The sequence below is a fragment of the Macrobrachium nipponense genome, chromosome 14 (genome assembly GCF_015104395.2).
Source record: "Macrobrachium nipponense isolate FS-2020 chromosome 14, ASM1510439v2, whole genome shotgun sequence".
NCBI classification, from domain to species: Eukaryota; Metazoa; Arthropoda; class Malacostraca; order Decapoda; family Palaemonidae; genus Macrobrachium; species Macrobrachium nipponense.
The window spans coordinates 96427143-96439642 of record NC_087207.1 but is presented as its reverse complement, the minus strand read 5'-3'; positions in this window follow the sequence as shown (position 1 = coordinate 96439642).

The following is a 12500-nucleotide window of genomic DNA, read 5'->3' as shown; positions in this document are numbered from 1 at the left end:
GATGAGTCATACTTACCAAACATTTGAGCATAGTATCTAAATATAAAGCAATGAGAAAAAATTATTATTTAGCTGCGTCATTACTGTTCGATTTTCAATAAATGATGCAAATATACTTTGAAATGCTATATAATCTCTGCTTTGAAAAAGTTTAATATACGCAATATGAAGGAGGATATACACGACTTCAGTTTCCTCTATATTCTCTTCATTGACATCACTGTCATTACTCATGTCACGTTTCGTCCAAAGATTATTTTAGTTCCCACATGCACTACAAGCACAAAGATTGTACAAGATAGCTTACTACTCATGCAACCCTACCTTCGAGATTTGCATGACTCATTACCAGAGCATCCACATCCAATCATCTGCAGAATCACTTCTGGAGCTGATTTGGTACTTGGAAGAGTTGTTACAGGGGAAAGGGACCTTGAATGTTCCTCTTATTGCCAGCCGTATAATGTAGGGTCAAGGTTTGGAGGATCTGGTTCCTTCACATGTTTCCAGATACACACTTGGAGGTGAGCACGTTTCACATTTTTTATGAATGCCTCAGTGATGGTGACAAAGACTTTAGTGCTGACATCCTAGTGACCTTTCTGTTACCTTTTTTTGCCAACCACACCTGATAACGAATCTGACAAAATGTTTTCATGGCACCATAGCACACGACAAAAAATTTACTGGCTTCATCGGCAATTGCACTAAAGTCTACTTTGGTCATCTCCTAATTTTTTCAATATATACCAGGATCTTGATAGCTATAGTCTTTCCAATGCCCCACATGTAAGCTGTCGTGTCGCATCCAGCGAGTGCATGGGCTGCTAAAAAAATCTTCAATTAACTATGTCCTGATGTTTGATCACTGTGTCAGAAATGCAGCAGACTGATCTTTTGGCACTTGTCCCTTCCATCACAACAGGAATGTTGAGTTGTTTCTATGGTAATGGTGTGCAAGACAGGGGGACACATCAGTGTCATCACAAATAACTTCAATTGAACACCCTCCTCTTGCAAGATTAATCATCTGTTGTACAATGATAACATCTTCTTCTTCATGTGTATTTGAGGTCATATCTTGACAAGCAAGCTCCTTGTTCAACCTGAACTGGAACTGGCTTACCTCTTGAAAGGACTAGCTTGTGTTTGTAAGCTTTCATGAGATTGATGGTAAAGATAACCTTGATGGCAGTTGCTGGCCAATAAGTTCAGTCAGTTGCTTCTTGTTGTATGTAACATTGAGGATAACACACTGTTTTAGTCGGGGCATATCTAGCTGTTTTGGTAGAAGCATATCTAGCCTCAGTTGGTACTGTCTGATAACGCCTCCTGCACGACCACTCCTTGTTCATCTTTAATATTGTAATCATAGTTCCGGTCAAAAACTAAATACACGTCATTCTCACTGAGCTTGTGCATGTTCTAGTCAACAAAGCTATCAATGTAGCCATGGATGGTCCCTTTTAATAACCAATGAACTACCCACAGTATTGCACATCCATCAATGATTAGCACTTCTTGAATTAGTCGATCCTTGAAGTTTGAGCGAGAAGATTGCCCAACCTGTAGATTCCTCTTTAATACTGATTTTGGCTTTGTTATTCTCATATGGCCACTGTCATCAAACATTGATGTTGGCAATGGAGCAAGTTCTGGTTAAATACTACATGCTTCATATCAATGTCTCTTGTTGCCAAAATACCCATTACTCTGGAGTATATCAAAGCAGTGTCAAATGTGAATGATAGACCAATAGTAACGCTCTTCTTAGTGTCAGGCAGTGTTTTAATTCTGGTTCGAATCGGATATGAACTCTTCCGGCCATGATTCATGAAATTCTACCATCTGATCATTTCAGATTGCAACTGCTTCATCAACATTCACTTGGCCATATTTCACAACCCAGAAGCTATGCTGACAAGGACATCTTGATGTTCATCTGGACTCAAAGGATCAATGAAAGATGAACACTTCTCATGGATTTTCTTTCATTTAGTTTCATCAGCATGTTTGCGAGTATCTGACTCCTCCTTGTGTGAAATAACATGTACCTAATTATAGTCTTTCATTTCAACAAGATCTTTAACGAGCTGGCTGCAGTGGTGTAAACTAAGTGCCCATCTCTTCATGGCAGCTGGTTTAAGAGTAATGCCCACCAGTCCTCCAGGGCTATGGCTATATCTCATAAATGTGGTCTCTATAAATATACCAGACAACATCCTTTTCCAGATGCCTGCTCGATGCCACATCACATATTCTCATTTCATGAAAGAATTAAGGACCTCCCATGGCAGTTTGTTCGTGGATTCCAAGTATCATAAGCCGTACCTCTTATAGTTAATGTGACCAGCAGCAAAGATAATGGCAACATCATCTTCATTGCCATCAGATGAAGGGGCCATTCAGCCTCTCTTTCTGCTCTTGTGAAGAGCATCATTATTAGCACTGGTATGATTGAGTAATCAACCCATAATTTTGTTGTCCTGCTCTCATTTGTTCTTGTGTCCAGTATCTGTAACATGTCTTCATAGCTCTGACACTGTTCGCTCACAGAACAAAGAAGTTCATCTGTAACCAGCTGAAGAACTCTAACATTTTGTGTGAATTTCTATCCAGATAACATTTTGACTACTCCTCCAAATTTGTGACATATTCAAATTCAAATTTCTTGAATTTGGATCCAAAGTTATCTTCCTAAAAACATTGAAAATATATTTTATAAATATAGGTATCATATATCATATGATCAATATTTCTTAGTTTATTCTATATAAACAAACAAAATATAAAGTTTCCTAAAAATAATTGAGTATAATCATGATAACCAGTTATTATCTGCTCATCAGAGCATGAAAATTGTCCTTGTAACATGATCCTACCAAGTTTACCTTTTAAAAATGACAGTTCAGCCAGAATATTGTTAATAATACAAAAATTACAAAAATACGGCGCCCATATTGGCGGCCATCTTGAATATCTCAAAACCCACAAGGATGCCAGAGTGGCATCATTCATATTGAATTCAGCAGCATCAAAATAGGGGAAATCAGTCAAGAAACATTGGGAGACCACAAAACAAGGTCATGCAAAAAATCTTAGTTTGGCACCCGGACTATTAGCCCTGAAAGGAAGGCATCGCGGTCATTGAGATTTGCCGCCCTCTCGTTTTCTATAACAGCCAATCCCACCCCTAACTTTAAAAACCTACTATATACATAAAAATAAATAGTAACCACTTCAAATTCTAACTAGGTACTCACCATGCATGTGTTAATACTTGGAGGGGCCGTACTTATTCTTCATGCAAGCTGCAAGGCGACGGGCCATGGAAGATATCAACTTTGGCAGAGGTCAGGCTCGCTCCCCTCCCAAACAACACGTATGCGGCCTTCAGTTTCTCGACCGTGGATACGTCTACGTCTTGCAACCGACGTTTGATTAATGCCCAAAGCTTTTCCATGGAGACAAATCGGGGCGAGTTAGCTGGCCACTTCTCAATAACCTCGACACCACAATCAGAAAACCATTTAGTGATGAGGGAGGTTGTGCGGCACGTAGCGCCGTCCTGCTGAAAGATTTCACACCCAGTCTTGTCGAAAGGCAAGACTCTAAATGCTCATTTAAGAGCGTGTAATAAATCGAATGATTAACTCTACTGTTCTTGTAAAAGATAACAAGATCATCTACACCACCAAATCCAAAGGAACCCCATACCATAAACACCAGCAAGGATTTTTGCGCCTGCGAATAAGTCTTTCATCATTAGGGTTGGTGTGAGGGACTACGCCCCACTTGCTTGGGTTGCCACAACTCACAAAGAATGTGGCTTCATCACTGAACAGCACTTTTTTCCAAAAATCAACGTCACACTGACCGTATTTCTTCACAAAATCTGCCCTTTGTTTCTTAGGCTTAGGGTTATAAGGGGCTTTCTAGGCGCGGACACTCTTGAAACCTAAGCGCTTTTTTGTCAGCTACATGTGAACGGTATGCAGCAGAAACGTCCCCCAAGATTACAGGATTTTCCTCTTTAAATTTGCGAGCACTATGAGAGGGATGAAGCTCTGCTTCACGCCTCAGTACCTATATTATATATATATATATATATATATATATATATATATATATATATATATATATATATATATATATATATATATATATATATATATATACATAAACAAATATATTTTCGAGTAGTGTCTGGCAATATCACATTAGGAAACTTTTCTTCATTTCGTTAAAACAGTGTAAGTAAATCATTTAGGATTGTCTTAAAAGAAAAAGCAAAAGTTTAGAGAACTTATTTATAAATAATGAAGAATAACCTTACTTCCTCCCCTGTTCAATCCGAATTCACGGCAGTTTAGAAAGCTTAAAATATCTTCAACTTTCAACGACGATGATTAAGCGAAATATTTCAGGAAGGTCATTTTCCCGTAAATAAAACGGATTGCCTTAATTTCAAAAGATTGTGCGGCCACAATCTCACGCAACACTTCCATCGTAGTTTTTCTTGCTTTACGATATATTAAATCAGGCCTGAAATTCATTTTATTGTCTTTATGTAATGCTGTAGAGGAACGTTTTTCTTTTACGTTATAGATCTAATTATTGTGTAATCTTCTTTTTCATGTTGCATATAATTTCAATTTATTAACTAAACGTGACTTGCGTGTCTTGTATGCTTCATTTCATGTATATATATATATATATATATATATATATATATATATATATATATATATATATATATATATGTATGTTTATATATATATATATATATATATATATATATATATATATATATATATATAGTATATATATATATATATATATATATATATATATATATATATATATATATATATATATATATATATATTTATATATATATATATATATATATATATATATATATATATATATATATATATATATATATATAGATATATATATATATATATATATATATATATATATATATATATATATATATATATATATTTTATATATATATGTTTATATATATATATATATATATATTATATATATATATATATATATATATATATATATATATAAATATATATATATATATATATATATATATATATATATATATATATATACATATACATATATATATATATATATATATATATATATATATATATATATATATATATATATATATATAATATATATATATATATATATATATATATATATATATATAGTATATATATATATATACATATATTTATATATATATATATATATATATATATATATATATATATATATATATATATATATATATATATGAACACTATATGCAAGTTGTAAAATCCACAATGCCCTCTTTTAAATAGGTTTATGACTACAAAACCTTAAGATCCAAGTGCAAGAAATATGATGAAATTATGCTTTTCCGACAGCGGAAAACGAACCCGGGCTACCATAATCAGGACAAGGTCATGTTGTCGACCTCACCACGTATGCAAAAAAGCGCTAAGAATTCGCTGTACCTGGTAAAAAGTGACCAGTAGATACTATCACACACACACACACACACACACATACTATATACTACTATATAATTATATATATATATATATATATATATATATATATATATATATATATATATATATATATATATAGTATATTGCTACTTTCAAAAATGCATGTTTTCCCCTCTTTGAAATGTTATGTAGATTGTGTAACATTTTTTCAGATTCCTAGATAGCTTAGAATAGGATGTTTTAAAAGTGTGTTCAGATTTCTCATTACGTGTTACAAAAGAATATATATGTAACGTAAAGAGAGAGATTCTTTGTCTTTTTTAAACTACGAATGTTTAACTTTTATGTCGACACTGTAGATTAGAGAGTCTGCGAGATCCGTTTGCTTCCCTACTCTGTCAGCGCGTTTGATAGCGAGAGAGTCGAGTCCTTGCATTGTTGTCAAAACATGTCAATTTTAATTTGTCGCCCAGCCTCCGTTTCGGTCGGGTATGCGTCTTTCTTTTTTTTTTTTAACAGACTTGTCTTGGACGTGTATATCTTTGTCAAGTCCCACGTGGATATTGCACATTATATATGTAAGATTGCGTCAGATTTCAAAGATTCGAGAAGCATTCGTGACAAGAATGTTTTTGTGTCATCTGCCCTGTCGAATTTCCGTAAAAGAAGAGAGTTTCATTCTATCTTAAGACCTCGAGGCAGTTAGATCTCTCTCTCTCTCACTCTCTCCTCTCTCTCTCTCTCTCTTGACATTGAGATATATTAACGTAAACGTAAATTTGGTCACTCGTAACTTGTGAGAATTTAATAATTTGATATTTCTTGAGAGTTTATTTAGTTATTTAGTGTCTTTTGTGGAATCTGAAACAACATTTCGTACGGCGCCTGGTTTTTGTGAAAGTGTAAATATACAAGCTGCAGCTAAGGAAGAAAGAAATTGGTATACCAAGGTAAAGTGTTATATTTTATTAGTTGCAACTAATAACTGATAACGGTTAACTAATAACTAATAACGGTTAGGAACAGTGTTTGGTTATCTAATAACTAATAATGGATAGGGAGTGTGTTTAACTAATAATGGTTAGGTAATAACTATAATGGATAGGGAGTGTGTTAACTAATAACAACGGATAGGAATTGTGTTAACTAATAATTGATAGGACGGAACTGTGGTTAAACTAATGGTAAAAAACTGTTGGTTACAGTGTTTTTGAGTGAAAAAGATTTACACGTTTACACATTGCTGATATTTTTTGTGTTTGTGTCTGTTCCATTGTTTGTGCAACTTATTCATTTTCTTATTGAAGTGTGTCTCTTTTATTTTATATTTTCATTTGCATTCACAAAATTTAATTGACTTAGTTATTTTCATTGCTTTATCATTACACATTTGAATTTAGCACTTGTGAATTCAATTTAAAATTTTCAATTATTGCCTAACACTTTTGAATTTTTTGATTGAATTAATTTCTTGAAAATTGTGATAATTAATTTTGATTTTATTTTACTTTTAATTAATTTGATTCAAGAATTAATTAAACTTTACTTTGTTTTCAAGTAACAGTAATTTTCCCTGATATTGTGAATTTCACTTATAAATTTTGAATTAATAAATAAATTTTTGTATTTAAAATTTTTATAGTGTGTTTTCTTTATCTTACACCATATAAGTATATTTTGATTATGATTATAACAATGATAGGTAGAGACATAGGAGTGGTAATTGATTTGCTTTCCTTCAATTTTCTTGAAGTGACTTAGAAACCAGGGAAGTACTTAGACTTCTGAAATCAGGGAAATACTTAGAGTTTTAAAGTGTTGATGGAGTGATGCCCTTTGATTAAGTTTAATTAACTTACTTACGAGATACCTCACACCTGTTTTGATGAACTTAGTCTGATTTTTCTGCAATACTGGTAAGTGTTAAGGGATCACTGTTGCCTTTAGAGTATTTCAGTCGTTTAAACGTGTTATGAGGGTTCAGGTGTCTGGCTTTTGTGAGGTAACATTAAATGAATGTAAGTGTAGTAACCAGATACTTGGCACTTCGTAACAATATATACATATATTTATATAGATATGTGATGTATGTGTTTTGTGTGTGTGCGCATGTGTGTGTGCGTGTACATATAATATATATATATATATATATATAATATATATATATATATAATATATATATATATATATATTATATATTATATATATATATATATATATTTATATATATTGATGCGCGTTTTTGTTTTCGTGTTTATATATATATATATATATATATATATATAATATATATATATGATATATATATATTACTATATATATATATATATATATATATTTATGATACATATACATACAAATTTATATATACGCCTCCAACCTGTATTCCATTAATAAACTTAGTTTTTATGACGAAATGACATTACATATTCCAAATATTTAAATGACTAAACGACGCATTGAAAACAGCCATGGATGATCGTTCTGTGAAAAAATTATGCATTAAAGTAAGCCATGGCTCATTTTACTACTTTTTGATGATTCATCGAAATTATTTATGAACGAATATATTCTATTAATATATTTCTTTTCCCAATCATAAGCTGGTTTTAACAGTATGTTCTCAAAAATGAAATAAATTAAATTTTCGTGGATATGATAACAAGTGAAATTAACTCCATTCCTCGTAGACAATTGATGAAATATTTTTTTTTTTTTTTTGGCCAATTAAAACTCCTCACACATCAATAAATTGTTAATCCACGGCACCTTCAATTTATGAATATTCTTTTATCAATGAAACAAAAATTCCTTTCACACTCACAAATTTTAATCCGCAGCACTTATAGTTGATGAATTCAAGAAATAGTTAATCCGCTGCCCTACAATTTTATGAAAAATTGTTTTTGCCCATTAAAACTCCTCGCACACTCAATCGATAGTTAATCCAACGGTACCTACAATTGATGAATATTTTATCTATTTATTTATTTATTTTTTATCTTTTTTTTGCCAATGAAAATTCCTGACCACTCAATAAATAGTTAATCCACGGCAACTCGTAGTATGCTATTCAAAAGTGTGAATATTGATTACTAATTCGTAATTTATCAATATTGCATTGTAAAAAAGTGATCGATTCTCTTCTGAACGACACAACCTGAATTAACCAAAACCTTTCCCTGTTTGATTTCCCCTCAAATACTATTCAAGCAAATGCAATGTGTATCTGGAGTGAGCTAAGGAATAATTTTCAACACGAAAACATAAACAACCGGATTTCATTACTGTTCCGGGAATGGAACGGAGAGAGCCAGGCATAATTAAAATTTCGAAACTCGTAATCATCTGTTACAAGAGGTAATTAAATCGAATAATTTCAGGTGAAATAAATTCTCTAATTAGCTTGTACAGTTACGTGAGAGTGAAATTTAACCTAACTCTCTCTCTCTCTCATCTCTCTCTCTCTCTCTCTCTATCCCCTTGAAAGCAAAAGAAAAGCTCTCTCTCTCTCTCTCTCTCTCTCTCTCTCCTCTCTCTTCTCTCTCTCTCTCTCTCTCTCTCTCTCTCTCTCTCTCTATTTACATTAATGACATTGATGTAGGCTTAAATAGCAGGATAGCCAAATTCAAAGATGACAGCAAAGTAGGTGTAAATGGCAGCAGGCCCAGATGCAGTGGAAAGTTTAAGAAATGGTCTAATGAAAACATAAAGAGTGGTCAAAATATGGGCAAATGCCTTTTAACGTAGTTAAGTGTGAAGTGTTACAAATAGGAACAAACAACCCTCATGCCAGATACATGCTGCTTGGAGGACCTGGAGTCATTTTTACCGAAGGACTTAAAATCCACAAAACAAGTGCATCAAAAAGCTGAAAAGAAGGCACAGAAATAATGGGATACATAAAGAGGCAGTTCAAATACAGAAACAAGTAATCGGTGCTGCAGCTCTACACATCAATAGTTAGACCCTATCTTCAAATATGCATTACAGGTTTGGTCACCAACACTAAGAAAAGGCATTAATAGATTAGAAGGAGTACAAGCAGAGCCACAAAGTTAGCTGCACCCATCAGGTCAAATAGGTTAATCGAAGACGAGAAGACGAACTGAGAGCCTGAACATGTATCGTCTTAGGAACACGACGATTGCCGAGGGACAACTAATAGAAATATTTGAAATACTGAAAGGCATAACAAAAGTAGACGTAACCTATTTACATATAACGAAAACCAGACAAGAAATAATGATGGAAACCAGAAACTGAAGAGATGAAACACACTGTAGGAACTTATCTACATTCAAGATATGTGACACTGAATGGAATAAACTGCCATCAGAAGTTGTAAACAGCAACAGTGTAGAAGAGTTTAAAAGAGAGCTTGACAAACCATTAGGACACTGATGAACAGTGTAACCTGCTCCTACAGATAAGTGAGCACACGACGTCTCCTCGGATGGACTAACAAGTCGTTGAGACTTCCTAATCCTTGTAACTCCTTGTAACTTGCAACTCTCTCGTCGAATCCTCTAATGCAAAAGCTCTCTCTCTCTCTCTCTCTCTCTCTCTCTCTCTCTCTCTGTTGTAATCGTGACCCGCCCGAAACCCCATATCCTTAAGGAATGGTGCCATTCAAGAAGTATTTTCGAACCCTTTCTACGTCACTAGAGGAAGGCATCTGGTGCCGTCTGCACCTACGTTTTACAGCATTTGTACTTTGTACCTACACATTCAGCCTTTGGTTATCTGTTTCTGCTTTTCCTCTTCTTCTTCTTTTTACTTTACGAAGCCTTTCCAACTCCCTCCTATCGAGTGGGTGCACAACCTTCTTTACACAAATTCCCATGAAACATCCACCATCTTCTTTCAAGTTAGCAGATTCTCTAAACGTATAGGTTGAGAAGTTCAACAGTGGTGTAAGCTGGTACTTTGGCGTAAATTTTATATTCTATCTTCTGTGTACTTCTAAGGATTCCAGATATATTTGATGCCGCCATAACGCTTCCCTAAGCTGTTGATTTCCTACCCTGATCTTGGTGATATTGCAATCTAGTTGCTTATATATGTTAAAGGCATTAGGAGGCAATAAGTCAAAAATCATGGCGATAACAAGTGACAGGCTATTGGATGCGAAAAGAGGACAGCCCCGAGTGTTTTGGAACTATAAAAAATTTATAAACAGTGAATTCCTCAGGATGTTCAAACGAGACAAAGTCGTAACATTACCGGCCGCAGCGGCGAGATTACGGGAGCGCAAATGACTTGGTTAGTTCGGAATCATATTATTGTGACGTCAGTGCGCTAAATAGGACGTGTACATGAGCAATGGGAAAATGCACGTACATCAGAATAGAGTTATGTGTGTGCATTCGTGCGTTCATTAGCGTGCGTAAGTTCATACGTTCTGTTAGAGCAAATGAATGGATATATTCTCAACTATGGGAATTTATGGGATTGTTAGAGTAGAACTTTTAGTGACTACGAACTGCGGGAGGAGGTGCTTGGAGATCTATCAGATAAGGTAAAGTGGAAGATAAAGACGTTGAAAACGTCGAACAGTGACATTTATTTCAGAGGCTCTGAGAGGGGAAGTGCTGTGCGACATTTAGCATTATTGATGAACTTTAATATTACCATTTCTGATAATTGTGATTTCTTTTGTGGATGGATTCGGATTGTCACTACCGAAAATGAATTCTCTAGACTTTTATTTGATAAAGACTGATGGGGGTTATTTGACTGTGAGAATAAGTGGTGATGGTTCTATTCAATATGATTATGCAGAACAGTAATGGTATCTCATGGTTTGGGAATTTAGATTCATTCTATTTCATTTTCATGTTAGCTACTTTGGGGAAAATGAACACTATTTTTCGTATCTCAAGAGTCTGAATTAGCCAAAGATTTAATGATTGATTTCAGCTACGCAGAGAGGGAAGGCAATGGGAACATCGAAAGTAGGTCACGATACCAAATAGGAATTCTCTCCTTTTAGATAAACAGGTCATTTGACCACGTGCATATACGTACCTTTAAATTCTCGAAATTCTTCTACAATCTGTACATCAATTGAACACGATATTCATTTCATAGTACCAGCCTATATCACTTTACAACTTCTCAAGCTCTCGCCCCCCCCCCCCACCAACCCGACCTCATAAGAAACTATTGACTGTCCTTCTGTCTGTGACATATAGTATCATTATTTCTCTCAGAAACATTAATGCAGTTTCCTGACGAGAATTTTCAAATGCTATTTCGAGCCACTGGCATTCTGAGACAGTGAAAATGTCTATATTGCTTCGAGAAACGTTTAATGCTGATTTCTCAGGAGAAGTTTCTGATGCCAGCAGTACACAAAGATTAACATCTCGCAGTATTGCGTGAAATCTTGCGGAGATTTTTGGGTGCGTATATTTCGCGCGTTTTGTTTTATGGATGGCGGAGGCCGTTTGTAACAATACTACTCAAAATGAAATCGTGAAGTAGCCATTGCGTCATTGAGACTGAAGCTTCACACTTATGCAGGAAATGACCATTTGCTGTGTTTTATGTCTTTTGATGTGAGAGAGTGAGAGTTGTTGGCATGATAGGAAATCAGGATGTGATGTTAGAGAGAGAGAGAGAGAGAGAGGAGAGTCCAAAGACTCCCTGAGCAGCTAAATATTCACACCTCGTGTAGAATTTTGTTTATATATATATATATATATTATATATATATATATATATATATATATATATATATATATATATATATATATATATATATATATAATATATATATATATATATATATATATATATATATATATATATATATATATATATATATATATATATATATATATGATTTCGTCCCCTCATGGGATCGAATGCAGTGGTTCGATCCCATGAGGGCGGGACGAAATTATTATCAATTAAAAATACCCATTAGGTACATATGATATATCAATTCCGAGGTAGAGCGAA